This window comes from Engystomops pustulosus, chromosome 4 (genome assembly GCF_040894005.1).
Source record: "Engystomops pustulosus chromosome 4, aEngPut4.maternal, whole genome shotgun sequence".
Taxonomy (NCBI): Eukaryota; Metazoa; Chordata; class Amphibia; order Anura; family Leptodactylidae; genus Engystomops; species Engystomops pustulosus.
The window spans coordinates 179,756,232-179,772,267 of NC_092414.1; the positions used below are offsets into that span (position 1 = coordinate 179,756,232).

Sequence of the window (16,036 nt, forward strand, 5' to 3'; positions counted from 1 at the left end):
CCGTGTGTATAAAATACATTAGAAAACACAATTCCCCTGCAGAAATATCTATCTGGTATAAATAATACATGTCTATAGCACCGGATCGGGGATGGGTGGCCGGGGGCGCTTCATGCATTTTTTATACTTTATAAATGACTATGGAGATATGTATATAATATCTCTATTCATCAGAGAAGACATTAATAGATCTTATCCACGGCATCGCCGTCTATTAACCAATTTCTTACGTTGATGTTCCTCAGAGTGTCATAATGTGTACAATGGGGCACATGAAGAAGAGAGTAACAATTATACCTCCTGCAGATTCTATGTCATAAATATTTGAGAATATATACATGAGACCCGACAGGAATGATAAGATGTGCCTCACGCTTGGCTACATGTGGTTTTACTAAGGTGGAATAACCCGTAATCCAAAAGGCATGGTGCCTTATAGAATATCTGGGAAAGAGGCGCATTGCACCATAATCAGCTATAGGGATACTGTACACTGTGATGTCACAGTACGAACATAATACGCACAGTGATGTGACAGTAGAGAAATACTACACCCAGTGATGTCACAGTACAGGGATAATGCACAGTGATGTCACAGTACAGGGATAATACACACAGTGATGTCACAGTACAGGGATAATACACACAGCAATGTCACAGTACAGGGATAATACACACAGCGATGTCACAGTACAGGGATAATACACACAGGGATGTCACAGTACAGGGATAATACACACAGTGATGTCACAGTACAGGATAATACACACAGTGATGTCACAGTACAGGGAAATACACAGTGATGTCACAGTACAGGGATAATACGCACAGTGATGTCACAGTACAGGGATAATACACACAGTGATGTCACAGTACAGAGATAATACACACAGTGATGTCACAGTACAGGGATAATACACACAGTGATGTCACAGTACAAAGATAATACACAGCGATGTCACAGTACAGGGATAATACACACAGCGATGTCACAGTACAGGGATATTACACACATTGATGTCACAGTACAGGAATAATACACACAGTGATGTCACAATACAGGGGTAATACACACAGTGATGTCACAGTACAGGGATAATACACACAGTACAGGGATAATACACACAGCGATGTCACAGTACAGGGATAATACACCCAGTGATGTCACAGTACAGGGAAATACACAGTGATGTCACAGTACAGGGAAATACACAGTGATGTCACAGTACAGGGAAATACACAGTGATGTCACAGTACAGGGATAATACACAGTGATGTCACAGTACAGGGATAATACACACAGTGATGGCACAGTACAAGGATAATACACATAGTGATGTCACAATACAGGGGTAATACACACAGTGATGTCACAGTACAGGGATAATACACACAGTGATGTCACAGTACAGGGATAATATACACAGTGATGTCACAGTACAGGGGTAATACACACAGTGATGTCACAGTACAGGGATAACACACACAGTGATGTCACAGTACAGGGATATTATTACACACAGGGATATGTCTGGGATTGTCGTCTCCTGGGGTAGAGGGGCACAATTTACCAGTACATCAGTAAATTCACTGTCCACATTGTGCGATTTGGATTCATCTGACCGCAGCCAGTTTTATTCGGTATCAAAAAATAAAGCTTAAGCCTCTCCGCCACTTACTAAACATTTAGGTTTCCTTCCTCACCAGGAGCAGGCCTACTGCCAGGCTCCACGAAAACGTTATGTCAGTTCTCCGCTGCCTCGGCTCCACGGGCTCTTGGCATGGCCGGTCTGTCCCCAGGATGGAGCAAATGTGGGACGTCTGCACCAGATACTTATGGGGGCAGATTCATCAAGTGTCTGAAAGTCAGAATATTTCCAGTTGCCCATGGCAACCAATCACAGCTCAGCTTTCATTGTACCAGTGCTCATGAATACTTTCAAGAGGAGCTGTGATTGGTTGCCATGGGCAATTAGAAATATTCTGGCTTTCAGACACTTGATAAATCTGCCCCATGATGTCACTTTCCCATATGAGAAGACTATTACTATAAACCACACATTATAGTCAGGGGCCTGGCACAGACTTTGCACTGGGGCCCATCAGCTTCTAGTTACGCCATTGTCCAGCAGGATGCGAATTAGGCCTTAGTTCTAGATGAGACAACCCAGCTTTTCCTGGATGGTTTAACTTCATTTAACCGCCTTGACATTGACGGTGTAGTCATAACCGGTGTCCAGCTCTCATAACATATCTGACGTTACCTGTGACCCGTCATACAGTGCCATGGATCTGGGAAAGTAATATTATGTGCAGGCAATTAAGATAAATGGTCATCTATGTAATACTTACATATGCCATCAAAATACAACAGCCCTACTATGCACATCGTCCCGATAATCAATACCATTGACTATACACTATAAAACATCTTTAATAGACGGCAATAAAACATCACCTCTCGTATGGCGCAGTCTATTCTGGGGGGGGGGGGTTTGTATGACCTTCAGTAGATGGATATGATTCTTTGTGCCTATGACATGCAGTACTTGTCTTATTTTAGAAACGGTAAATACAGCCTGCACGCTACAAACACGCACAGCTTATTCTAGGCACAAAACAAACCTACATACTTTCCCCTTAATTTAGGCTTTGAAAGTTTTAGGTTTTATAATGACTTCGAGGACAATTAATGGCTGGGAGGTTTTTTTTTTTTTTACTCTTCCAAAGAAAATTTTACTTTCTTGGATGTATCAGTTGCACTTTCTTCTTTTAAGTATGTAGTAGTTTTAGCCTAGGCATCGTATATACCCAGTTTTATTACCCTCAACGTGCCTCCAGTTGGAATTGATTTTCTCTTTGAGGTGACAGTGGATAAAATCACCCAGAAGGCCTTGCTCTGACCCTTCTCTAAATTAAAGAGCCGTGAAAATAAATCATCTTGGATGAAGTATTTTTTTAACCTATGTCCAAGATGGCAAAACATTTTAAGATTTCAAGCCCTAACTCATTGGGAATTACAAAAACTGAAGAAAAAAAGAAGGAGAAATTTGAAGCACCAAACAGGACCCCATTCATATGACTACAATCAGTTACTATCACTTTAGTGTAACTAAACTTTATCATCCCAAATATCCCCCTTATACTTATTTTATATAAGCCCCCTCCTCACACCCTATGAATTTATTATATAAGACCCCAGTAACCCCCATGAATCCCTTATGTGGGTCCCCCCCGCAGCTCTGTGCCCAGTGCTGACGAGGGCCCTGTATAGCATATCATATTCCGTAGCACATTACAAATCATAGGGGACATATACAAATATATTAAGACATTACAGAGTACAAACAGCCATATGGAACAATAGGAGTGAGGGCCCTGCTCACAAGAGCTTACAGTCTATGAGGATGAGCGGATGACACAAGAGCGTACAGTCTATGAGGATGAGAGGGTGACACAAGAGCTGACAGTCTATGAGGATGAGGGGGTGACACAAGAGCTTACAGTCTATGAGGATGAGGGGGTGACACAAGAGCTTACAGTCTATGAGGATGAGGGGGTGACACAAGAGATTACAGTCTATGAGGATGAGAGGGTGACACAAGAGCTGCAGTCTATGTGGATGAGGGGGTGACACAAAGCTTACAGTCTATGAGGATGAGGGGTTACACAAGAGCTTACAGTCTATGAGGATGAAGGGTGACACAAGAGCTTACAGTCTATGAGGATGAGGGGGTGACACAAGAGCTTACAGTCTATGAGGATGAGGGTGTGACACAAGAGCTTACAGTCTATGAGGATGAGAGGGTGACACAAGAGATTACATTCTATGAGGATGAGAGGGTGACACAAGAGCTAACAGTCTATCAGGATGAGGGGGTGACACAAGAGCTTACAGTCTATGAGGATGAGGGGTTACACAAGAGCTTACAGTCTATGAGGATGAAGGGTGACACAAGAGCTTACAGTCTATGAGGAAGATGGAGGTGACACAAGAGCTTACAGTCTATGAGGATGAGGGGGTGACACAAGAGCTTACAGTCTATGAGGATGAGGGTGTGACACAAGAGCTCACAGTCTATGAGGATGAGGGGGTGACACAAGAGCTCACAGTCTATGAGGATGAGGGGGTGACACAAGAGCTTACAGTCTATGAGGATGAGGGGGTGACACAAGAGCTCACAGTCTATGAGGATGAGGGGGTGACACAAGAGCTTACAGTCTATGAGGATGAGGGGGTGACACAAGAGCTTACAGCCTATGAGGATGAGGTAGTGACACAAGAGCTTACAGCCTATGAGAAAGAGGCGGTGACACAAGAGCTTACAGTCTATGAGGATGAGGTGGGTGACACAAGAGCTTACAGTCTATGAGGATGAGGGGGTGACACAAGAGCTTACAGTCTATGAGGATGAGGGGGTGACACAAGAGCTTACAGTCTATGAGGATGAGGGGGTGACACAAGAGCTTACAGTCTATGAGGATGAGGGGGTGACACAAGAGCTTACAGTCTATGAGGATGAGGGGGTGACACAAGAGCTTACAGTCTATGAGGATGAGGGGGTGACACAAGAGCTTACAGTCTATGAGGATGAGGGGGTGACATAAGAGCTTACAGCCTATGAGGTATATAGGGTTTATAAAATACCCTATATCTCTTCCATACAGCAGAAGAGAGCAATCTTTCTAAATTTTTCAGTTTATATTGCGTACAGGGATTGTCTGACTTCTCTGCAATAAGTTAAAATTAGGTGAAGGGTTGCAGAGTTTAGAATTGTTAGATCCGTTCTTCCCTGTGGATATCAGCTGGATATAGCACATAACATAGGAGCCACCTGCCAGTAAGGCTATGTTGGAATGGTAAGACTATGCCTCAGGGCTGCCAAACGCTGATACAGATAATTCAATAAATATTATGTTATTTTAGTTGAGTATTAGTCATTCATTCAAAAGACAGAAGACTATGGAATTATTTTAGCCCCAATTAATTAGCAATTGTTCAAGGGTAAACTTTGCATAAATTTATAGCCATGTAATTATAAAAGGCTCACAAAGGTGTCAGAGTATATACAGTAAATGTCTATGGAGGGGGAAGAGGAGTTTGAAGGAGTTATACATGATAGACAAAGGTACAGGCAGAGGCTTCTGGATGTTTCTTTTCCACCTCAAGATATATTTCTTATCTAATTCTTCTGCATCTGTTATGCAGCTGTTTCATCTCTACTTCCTGTGTGCAGTGTATGGGAGACATCATAGCAGCTGGTCTCCACTTACTAGCGCTGACATAACTAAGAAATAGAGATAGAAGCTGTTTGTTGAAATAATAGATACATTTTTTCCAACTCTATTAAGTACAGGCGGTCCCCGACTTTAGAACACCCGACTTACAGACGAACCATGGTTACAAACGGCCCTCTAGATGTTGGTAATTTACTTTATGTTAGTCCCAAGCTACACGTTAGAGTAGTAGAGTGTTTTATTTCATAGTCAAAAGAAATAAAAATGAGTTTTGCCATTATCTGCTAAATGTGTCTTTTTTTCTATTAATCGGGACAGTGCCAACTAGGAATACATTCAGCGTTCGACGCAGAATGTCAAATTAATTCTATAATTATGAGTTATTCTGTTTAAAATAAAAGGCAAAAGTTACGTGAACTTTCTTCCCCCACAAGAAGTTCCCTTTATGTTGAAGGGATTTTTCCAGGAACCTCTGGGGTCACTGGATTTTATTCTTATGAAAGTCCTCTGAGCTCCAGCACTCCTGGCAGGGTTGGAAGTGTTGTGGGTAAGAGGACTCACTGTTGCCCATCAGTGTCCTCAGCCAGCTCTGGCGACATTGAACAAGTGACATCACTGGACCTTCTGAGGCCACTACATTTATGACCAAGGTCACAGAAGACCTGCACAATGTTGGAACCAGCGCAATGTAAGAACATTTTATACCAATCACAAATTAGTGTAGCAAAAAACAAACCCAATCACCCAACTAACAAAAAACCGACCCAATCACCAGCTCAGCAGTCATCTACTTTGGAACTCCAGAAGGTCCTTGGAAAGCTTAAGGATGGAGCATTCACAGGAGCAAAAGCTAGAACACAGTACTTCACTCTCGAGGTTCCATGATAATCCACTTTATTGCATAAAAACAGGGAAATCAATAGTAATCGACATGTTGATAAAAACTAAGCCTCTGCTGAAACATGTAAAGGTGTTTTTCTCGTTTTTATGTTGAATCAAGTGGATTATTAAGGAACCTCGAGAGTAATGTGCTGGATTCCTCCTTTTATATTTTATATCTGCTGTCCTCGAAAAACCCCATTTATGCCCTTACAAAGTACTGGGTACTAGGTTGACCCAGTTTGGTAAGTACCTCATGATCCATGTGTCCAGGTGGTTTGATCATTGTGAACATTTGACAATATAGTACATTTGTACAATACTTGGCATTTCATCTGAAGTAGTAATTAAAAGGAGACCTTATACAAGAACGTTTTCATCCTTTTAGGAAAAAAGGCTTTAGAAAGTTGACACTGTAACATGTAGTGCAAAAAGGACTACTGTGCCAAGCAAAGGTCTTCTTGGTTAATCATCTGGGTTCCTGATCACAACTTGTACTCGATTTTGTTCTCCAATTCAGATTAAAAATCAGCTGTCTTTTAGTTGTGCCTTGACCATGAATCTGTGTTGGCTGCCTTGACCTTATGCCTGCTCCTTGGCTAAGCAAAAACTGAGCATGCCCTCAACCCTGGGGGCCTCTTTACAGTGAAGAGGGACCACCTAGATGTCCGTGAAAACCCTCGTGAGTAGATAATAGAAAAATGGGTCCAAAACCAGCTGCATATAACAAGTGAATTCATAAAGCAACCCCAAAACTATTAAAACAGAGAAGTGAAGTAGAGGAAGCGAGTAATAAAAAAGCTGTAGATCAGTGTTTTATTTTATAGTCACAGGGTAGAGGCAAAGTTTTATCATCATCTGCTGACTGAGTCTTTTATCTATTAGTCAGGACAATGACAACTCCTATGAATAAATTCATTATACACAGAGGGACGCCATTCTCTAGACAGAATCTCAAATGAAATCTCAATTTATGAATTATACTGCGTGGCAAAAAAGACAAAAGTTAAAAAAGTAAACCTTTGTATGATGTCCCCAAGCCTACATCTTGTTGATGTGGAAAAAAAACAAATCCTAGAACATCACACAAACCTCTCCCTACACCTGGTAGACCACCTGCGTACCACCTATCTGGCAGAGAATGCTTGAGGAACACATTCACGTCTTGTATGTATTCCCAAATGCTCTGAAAATTGAGACCAAGCTCTGTGACAACCAGTTAGAAGACCTTCTGAGAAGGAAATAATCTAGACATATTGCAATGAAGGTTCAACAAGGGTTAACTTTAGGGTACGTATTAAATGTATTGGGATTAGACAGTCCCATATTGGAGAAGACGGCCCCACATTGCACACTGCAGGTTGTGAGTTCTGATGACTGTACAGATTGATGGAAAATGGGCCCATGGGTTATGTTGGATGTGGAGACCATGGTCAGTATTCATATATGAGTGACCAAATTAAAAGATTTGTCCATAATTACAAAACTTTACTATGGTAAGAGCATGACCCTAATAGGGTCACCTATATAGCACTTACCAAGATAAAGTTTGTATACAGTTGCCAGGGCTAGTAAGTCACACAATGTGTCGATAGCACTGGGACTTCCAGTGACATCCAATGTCCTGCTGCATTCTGGCAGATGGAGAGGTGCCGAGCAGTCATTACTGTATGCACAACTATTCTGTCATATCCAATCTAACAGCAGCGCTTAGACAGGCAAGCCAAAGACATCTGGAAATCGCTTCAACCAATTATATCGGAGTGGGTATGATGGAAGTCCCAGTCCTGCTGCCGGTGGGTCAGCAAACAGTGGCTTTATACAAACTTTACCTAGCTAAATAATATATGGGTGACACTTTTTGGGTCTTGTACCTATCCTAGTAAAGTGGCTAATATAGTAGCCAACCCCTTTAATGGCTCGGCAGAAAAATCTATGGAGGAAATGTCATGAAGTAGCTCCCCACAGTGTCTATTTGCTTCCTTTGGCATGAAAATAGTGTGAGTGGTCAATCAGAGTGGTCACTTGCAAAGTAAAGGTTGCTATACACCTTAGATAAATGGCTGACTCTGCTGATTTTGTTCTGAAGGATTCTGCCCCCCACCAGTATTGAGTGGAATACCGGGTTAGGTCCAAGTTATAAAGAGGCACAAGTGTGAGAGCATGGATTAAGTCATTAAAGAGGTTGTAATGTAATAAACATGTATCTCCTATCTGCAGGACAAGCTGCTCTCCATTAACTTTTATAGGGTTTCTGAATTATAGCAGAAGGGACTTCCAGGAAAGTTATCCTATAGGTCAGTTCTGGGGACTTCAGTCTTCCATAACTCTGTTATGGACCCACAGTCTCAAGGTAGAACTGGATTTTTCCCTGGACTTTATTTTTAATTTATTTCCACAATGCACTGACCCTGTTTCATTTCAGTAGTTTAGTTTTAAAGGCCAAAAAGTGTAGCAAATTCTTAGTTGTTTCCCTGTCTTCGCCACAGTGTCGCTATTGTCATCTCACACCACAGATTTATGGAGGAAGATCGCTATAGATCACCATATTTTGTATTACAAAAACAGACAGTGTGTTCTCAGACTACAAATGAACTGTCTAGCTCAATTCTGATCCGGGTGAAAAGGTAAGATTTAATTTTTCTGGGCATAATAAATGTTATCAATCTAAAGGTCGAATTGAATAATGTAAAAAACATGTTATTTCCTAAAATACTTTATGAATCAATTCTTCAGGTTTCATGATATCTGAATGGAAAGATTTTATGTTTAACTCCTGTAGATATATATCTGTCTCGATGAATACAACTTGGGAAATAATCTTTTCAATCCATGTGCCTCTGTGACCACATGATCACAACCAATTTTCTTCCACTGAATTAAGACCTAATTAAATACACCCATCCTGTGACTTTATGTAGAGCCCCACTCCATGCTTCAAAGATCAATCTGGGGTTGTAGTGTTGCATTCTGTCTTGTACTAGTCTGAACGCTACCTTACTGGTACTAGTCATTCTGGCTGTCTTAATTGAATTCCCGTCTATCTCCTGTTGACTTTGGTCTGGCAGCAGAAGGTTAAGCTAGTTGTGAAGGACAGATGCGTTCTCTTCCTTCTCTGCTGGTCTATTTTCTTTTTGGGTTAGATGTTAGAAGGGTCCACTCTATAGGGGACTCTATAGGAAGTTAATTTGCCCTCTTCCTAGCGCTTTCTATAAGTAATCTGTGTGAGCTATATAAATAAAGGAATTATTATTATTATGGAGAATCACATTTGGGTAGGCATAAGATGGACATACTGGGGCTCATTTAATTAGGGTCGAGCTGCTCATTTTCATCGGACTGTGTGCCTTTTTCAGGGATTACATGGCTTGCACAGGTATTTAACAAGCGTCTGTGCTGGGATTTTGGCATCCGCGATCGTCTTTTTGGTGCAGCTGCGCCAAGGGGGAGTGCCATCGGACGACCTGACTGGTTCGGACTGAACAGGATTTAACTTTCAAATTGTGTCGCAAGCCCAAGCACTTAGATGGTGAACTCTGTCGGACCCGAGCGGGGAAGCGACACATTCATGATATCGGGCACATTTTAGTGAATCGCAGCACGGTGCATTATCATCGGACAATGCACTTTCGGTGAACTCAAGCGGCCAGGTAAGTAAAGGAGCCCCACTGTTTCTTCACTGCCAAAGAATTTCTGGTGTGTGTTTTCTAAAAGTTCTATGTGGTGACTACCCAAAACTGAGTGGTTTTTCCTGCAGCTTACCTGGTGTGATGGCAGTACTGTGGGTGAGGTTTGAAGGAATATTCCCTCTATACATCACAGTGGACTAGCCACCGGGACATGGACTGTTATACAGAATGAGTAAACAGAATGAGAGGGATCATCTTTCTATAATAAGAAAAGTATTTTTAGGAGCTGCTGAGTAAATCTTTCAGCTCCATTAGCTGCACCTCAGCTAAATTGTCTAGAGGCATCGTGTGTGACCTTGTTGTATCTATACCCGTAGATCACAATGTAAGTGTAGATAGTTACTCTAGGCTATAAATGTGTTACATAATTAAAGCTCATGTGACAACATTAGACATGTTGGATTTACAACGTCAAATGGGCAGTGATCATATTTCACCTGAACAGTAAATGCACATGACTGGTCTATCATTATCTTATTGCCTTATAGTTACAACTAGTATTTACTTACTGGTCAACATCAAAGAGAAAACAACGTCCTACAAAATATTTACAATTTTCTTGTCCTTCTGATAAAGAGAAGGAAAGATTTATAGACAAGTCCTGCTCTTCCACATTTTAAATCTAGATTTAGGCTCACAAACCAACACCAACCTGTAATATAGGACAATGACAAGATCACAGTGATGTCCTTCTAGATACCAGGAGATCAAACACTACGAAGAAATAGGTCTTCGAATGTTGTATTCAAATCATCAGTAAGGAGTTAAAGGTGTATTAAGGAGCTAGGATGTTCTCTCCTGAATGAATTGATGTCCAATTGTCCAGATACACCATAACAAGTCAGCAGCTCCTTAAGAAAGCTTATAATGAGGTCTATTTGGGACACTAGGCTACACAGGAGAGGACATCCTAGCGGAACTCTTCCACCCATGTGACTCCTTACAGGTCATTTGTATGCAATTTTCAAAGATCTATTTCTGTGTAAAATCATGACTGTGATACTTCCCCCATCTATGATAACAGGTTGGTGACAGCATGCAGGCCTATCTATATCTTCATGACAGGTTCCTTGTAAAGTCAGGAAACATGGGCCTCCTCTTTTCTAGCCTTCCATTATAAGAAAGACCTTCCATTCCACACAGTAATCGAGGAGGTTTATTGTTAAACTCTCTATGCTTTCCTATATTTTTGGTTTAAAGAGCCAATTTTTGGGTACCATTTTCAAGATCCGGTCTTACAAGCCATTTCTAAAGGGGAACATTATCTCTCTATTGATACACCCTACCATTGTTGATCTTATTTTACCTATACAGTTCCCACCCAGCGATCACAAAAACATTGACAAAGAGTGCTCTCCATTGGTCCTATAGAGACAAATGGAGAAATAGCAAGCATGGTCAACAAATGGGGACCTCCATTCTTACGACTAGTGGGTGTCCCATGCTCACGGGCCCTGGATAAGGTTGAGCTTTGACCCTCCTTCCCTGTATAATTTTTTCTGGTCCTCTCAATGATCGGTCAGAGTGTTAGCCATGGGCGGCTCTAGCTTAGGCGTTTGGCCACAACTGAGACAAATCTTTATGGGAGGACAACCGCTTTAATGACAATTGATTGTTTCAACGCGTGGTGGATTCCTATGTGATAAAATTATGTTGTCTCCACAGGAAATCCACAGGAAGTCCATGGTGGCTCTTTATATGACTATTTCTAAAATAAGAAGCTTGTGGTGAGAAACGCTGGAGATTTTCAATAATTGCTCTACTGAGAGATATAAATAGTATAATAGTAGTCACGACAGCTCCAGTAGCTCCCACTGTATACTCTTTTCTTACATGGTGCTTAACTATTACAACATTTAAAGTAGTTTTCAGGTTAGAATCACAAATGCATTTTTATGGAACATTTCGGAGCCAAAATCTGGATAGGATTTAAAGGGATTAGGACATATACAGCCAGAACCACTTCTGGCATTGACTCCTGAATAAACTGCATGTGTGTTTCCAGCTGTAGTACGTTATACTGGACACTACAAACCACTCCATGTGTGATAACAGTAAGATGATTTTTGGATCTGTGATGAATGCAAGGGTTTTCCATAGTTATGACATGGATAGGTGATAACATTGGAGAATTGTGGTGATCTGACACTCAGGAGCTATACTGGTTAGCTGATTTTGGCAGCCTTTGGTGCTGCAATCAACAAAGAAACTGAAGTTTTAAGTCAAGCTCCATTCTCTCTGTAGTGGCGGCACCAAGATCTGCAGTTGAATTCAGCATGGTAGGTCAGTGGTTAGCACTACACCCTTGCAGTGCTGGGGTCCTGGGTTCAAGTCCCATCCAGGTCACCATCTGCAAAGAGTTTGTATGTTCTCTCTGTGTTTGCATGGGTTTCCTCCGGTTGTCTCCCACACTCCAAAACATACTAATTGGGTGATTAAATTGTGAGCCCCATGGGGACAGGGACTGCAACTCTGTGTTGCTATGTGTGTGCTATGTAAATAAAGGAATTATTATTTTACTGTTTAGTGGTCCAGTCAGTGCACAAAGAATGGAGCTGGATTGCCAGCCTCTGTTGCCATTTTTGTGCCAGAGCCTTGCAACTTTAGAAAACGAAGCTGACTATAAAAGATAAAAATTTAACATCTAAACCAAGCATGATGATCTAATATCTACTCATAGATCCAGGAACAGTATCTGTGGTAATTTTCATATATTTGTTATCATGGCCTCTGTCCTTCAAAAATCAACTTTTAAAATTATGCAAATGAAACAGAACCCCTCTGTGCTGAGCTTCACAGGCTGTTCAATGGGCTAAAGCACCTCCCCCTCCCACTGTGTGAGATAACAGCAGGTAGAGGAATGAGGACATACCAAGGGTCCTCCTGCACAGTGTAATAGCCTATGAAGTTGCATCTTTGATGGGTTTTGATAATGCCCCACCCTCCCCACAACGACCTTCTGGCTCATTATTGTCATTTGAAAAGTTGATCTTCTGTGTCTGCAGCAGTGCTCTCTTCTCCCTTACACTATTTACACACAAGGAAGAAGTTTGTGTGACTGTTCCATATATCTGAATTGGGCTGCTTACAACAATCCCATGTTGCATTCAGATTCTTTACAAATTATACATTTTTATTGAGTCAAAAGTCGTAAAGGTTCACAGAGGTCTAAAAAAGAGTATGTCGCCAAGTGGCCCCCTACACCAATAGAGCAAATGCAGTATAATGAATGTCACTGCACAGGCTACTGTGAAAAATGAGGCAAACTTTACACTCCAGTGAAGTCCGTTTTGGAATCCAGTGGATGATTGGGGGTCTGTGTATCTGTTTACAGTCCTGGTGCTTTCCTGGATGCACAAACATAGTGTGAATGATGCCAAACAGAACAGTTGTAGAACATGTGAACAAGTCCTTAAGATTTCCTGAACAATATCATACGCGCCTATAAAATCAAGGTCAAGTTTTCTGAAATATATATGGCCAGTATTACTGTATGTTGGATATCATGTCATATAACATTACCTTATTATTAATATCCCCACCAATGGGAGCAACTACTCGGAATCACACACAGCACTGACTCCATATGGACTGATGCCATAGTACACTCTACAGAAAGATTGATCCCCGCAAAAATTCCAAATAGCAAAGGGAATAATATATTTGCTGAAAACGGCAAAAATGCAAGTGTAATCCAAGTTATTTTAAGCTTCAAGTGATTTGCTGGCAAACGCGTTATATATACCCAGAGGTCAATGCTTTGTTATTTCCAGAAATTCTGTGATTCAGGCGTCAGGTATTCCCAACATTGCAGAGTAAGAGCATATTCACACCTAGTAGATTGGTTGCTGAAATTTCTCCAATTGTCCAATTCATCAAAATGTGACTAGGAAAATCCCATGTGCTGGTCCTAGTGAGACTCCTCCATTCAGAGGTAAGGGACTAATGCAGAAATTTCTGTAACAAATCTCCACTGGGTGACTATACCGAGTTACACCTATAGTATCCCATATACGTATTATCACAGCATATTTGTATATTAAAGATCTTATATCAGCAGGACATATTGTTACACAATAGATATTGCATACTGATCTCATATTAGTTCATATTGATGTATAATATGATACATTATAGATCTTTGATACAGAATATTATACATCTCACATTTACTGTACAGTGACATATGACAGATCTTGTAGAAGCACATATTGATATATCATAGACCATATATTAGTGCATTTTGATATATTATAGTTCTTATACTTGCACATAATGATACATTATAGATCGCTGATATATTACATACCATACATTAGCACAAATTGATATAATATAGAACTTATATTTGCACATATTGATATATTATGGATTTCATATTAGCGCACACTGATACATTATAGATCTTGTATAAGCACATATTGATATATTATAGATCTAATAGTTCATATTGATATATTATAGATCTTATACTAGTACATACTGATACATTAGAGATCTTGTATAAGCACACATTGATATATTATAAATCTAATAGTACATATTGATATATTATAGATCTTATACTTGCACAGACTGATACATTATAGATCTCTGATATATTACATACCTTACATTAACACATATTGATATAATATAGAACTTACATCTGCGCATATTGATATATTATAGATTTCATATTAGCACAGAGTGATACATTACAGATCTCCTATAAGCACATATTGATCTATGTATTATAGATCTAATATTAGTTCATATTGATAGATTATAGATCTTATACTAGCACACACTGATACGTTATATATTACTGATATATTACATTAGCACATATCGATATAATAAACACCTAATATTAGCACATATCGATATAATAAACACCTAATATTAGCACATATCGATATAATAAACACCTAATATTAGCACATATCGATATAATAAACACCTAATATTAGCACATATCGATATAATAAAGTCCTAATATTAGCCCATATTGATATTATAAAGACCTAATATTTGCACATATTGATATAATAAAGACCTAATATTAGTACATATTGAAACATTACAGATCTCGCATAAGAACATATTGATATATTATAGACCATATATTGGCGCCTATAGATCTTATACTAGCACATTTGTACATTACACATCACTAGATTACAAATATATAGCACATATGGACTGTATAACATTAACTTTTTCCTCTCAGAGACTAAGTAAGACCAACAGCACCCTATATCATGCCCTCACATTGAAATATTAGGTGCCACAGCCTCTGCCCATAGGCTTAATGTCATTGTAATAAAATATCCAAGCCGCAATGTTTGGATACTAAATATGAAACTACAATGATACAATTCCAAAAAATGCATTTTGCATATTGTTCTCACGTCATATATATATTTGGCGATGTTACCAGCCACATGGATCGCACCGGTGCTGGAGAGTTTATGGAGCGTGATAGAATATTTCACATAATTATCGTAAATCACTTTAATTAGGAGATAATGAAATATTTGGGAGTAATCTAATAATGATTATAACAATATCATTTCAATCAAAGTATAGGCAGTTGTACGGAGGGGAGCACTGCAGCTATAGTCAGAATCATCCTAGAACGACCACTAGCCCGTGATCCCAAAAATACAGAAAATAAGAGAAACTTTGGAAGCCGGGGGACGTGTAAGCACCTAGGGTCACATTCACACTGTGAGAGGAGCCCTGGATTGTGTGAGAACAATGGCATTGTCCTTTAAAGGTGTCAATAATCAATATAATAATCAATCACTCACCTTATCAGCAGCCTGATGCCATCACCACCCAGAGGTGACCTGTCCCCTGTCATTGCTGAGCAGCATTCCTGCAGTACAATCTGCATGGCACATACTCCTGTGTGACAGGACTCTGCCTGATCCTCACATTAACACCCGCATTATGTGAAGGCAACTTTACTCATCTCTTCATGTAGCAGAGGGAGAGGAGAGAGCAGTCTGACTGCTACCGTAATGTCTGGTGTGTAGGAGCACTCAAACACTCCCCTATATGTGCTCAGCCTCCAGCAGACTCTGGTCCCTTTAAATGGAGGCAACTACATTCAAAATAAGCTCCGGCAACCAGTGGCTTCTGTATGTGCAGATTCTATGTAAAGTCTATGTGACACTATAAACCCCACAACTACTGGGTCACTGGCGCTTACTTATTATTTGTATGAATGAATGTGCGGAGTG

General features: G+C 40.2%; 1 protein-coding gene across 1 annotated transcript in view; it reads right to left on the reverse strand.

The window, feature by feature from the left end:
- Window positions 1-15,806, reverse strand: part of ADRA1A (adrenoceptor alpha 1A) — a 73,032-nt gene extending 57,226 nt beyond the window's left edge. The window contains exon 1 of the mRNA XM_072148800.1: window positions 15,602-15,806. The gene's annotated coding sequence lies outside the window, so the exon portion shown is untranslated. The remainder of the gene's footprint in view (window positions 1-15,601) is intronic.
- Between the last annotated feature and the right edge of the window lie 230 nt (window positions 15,807-16,036).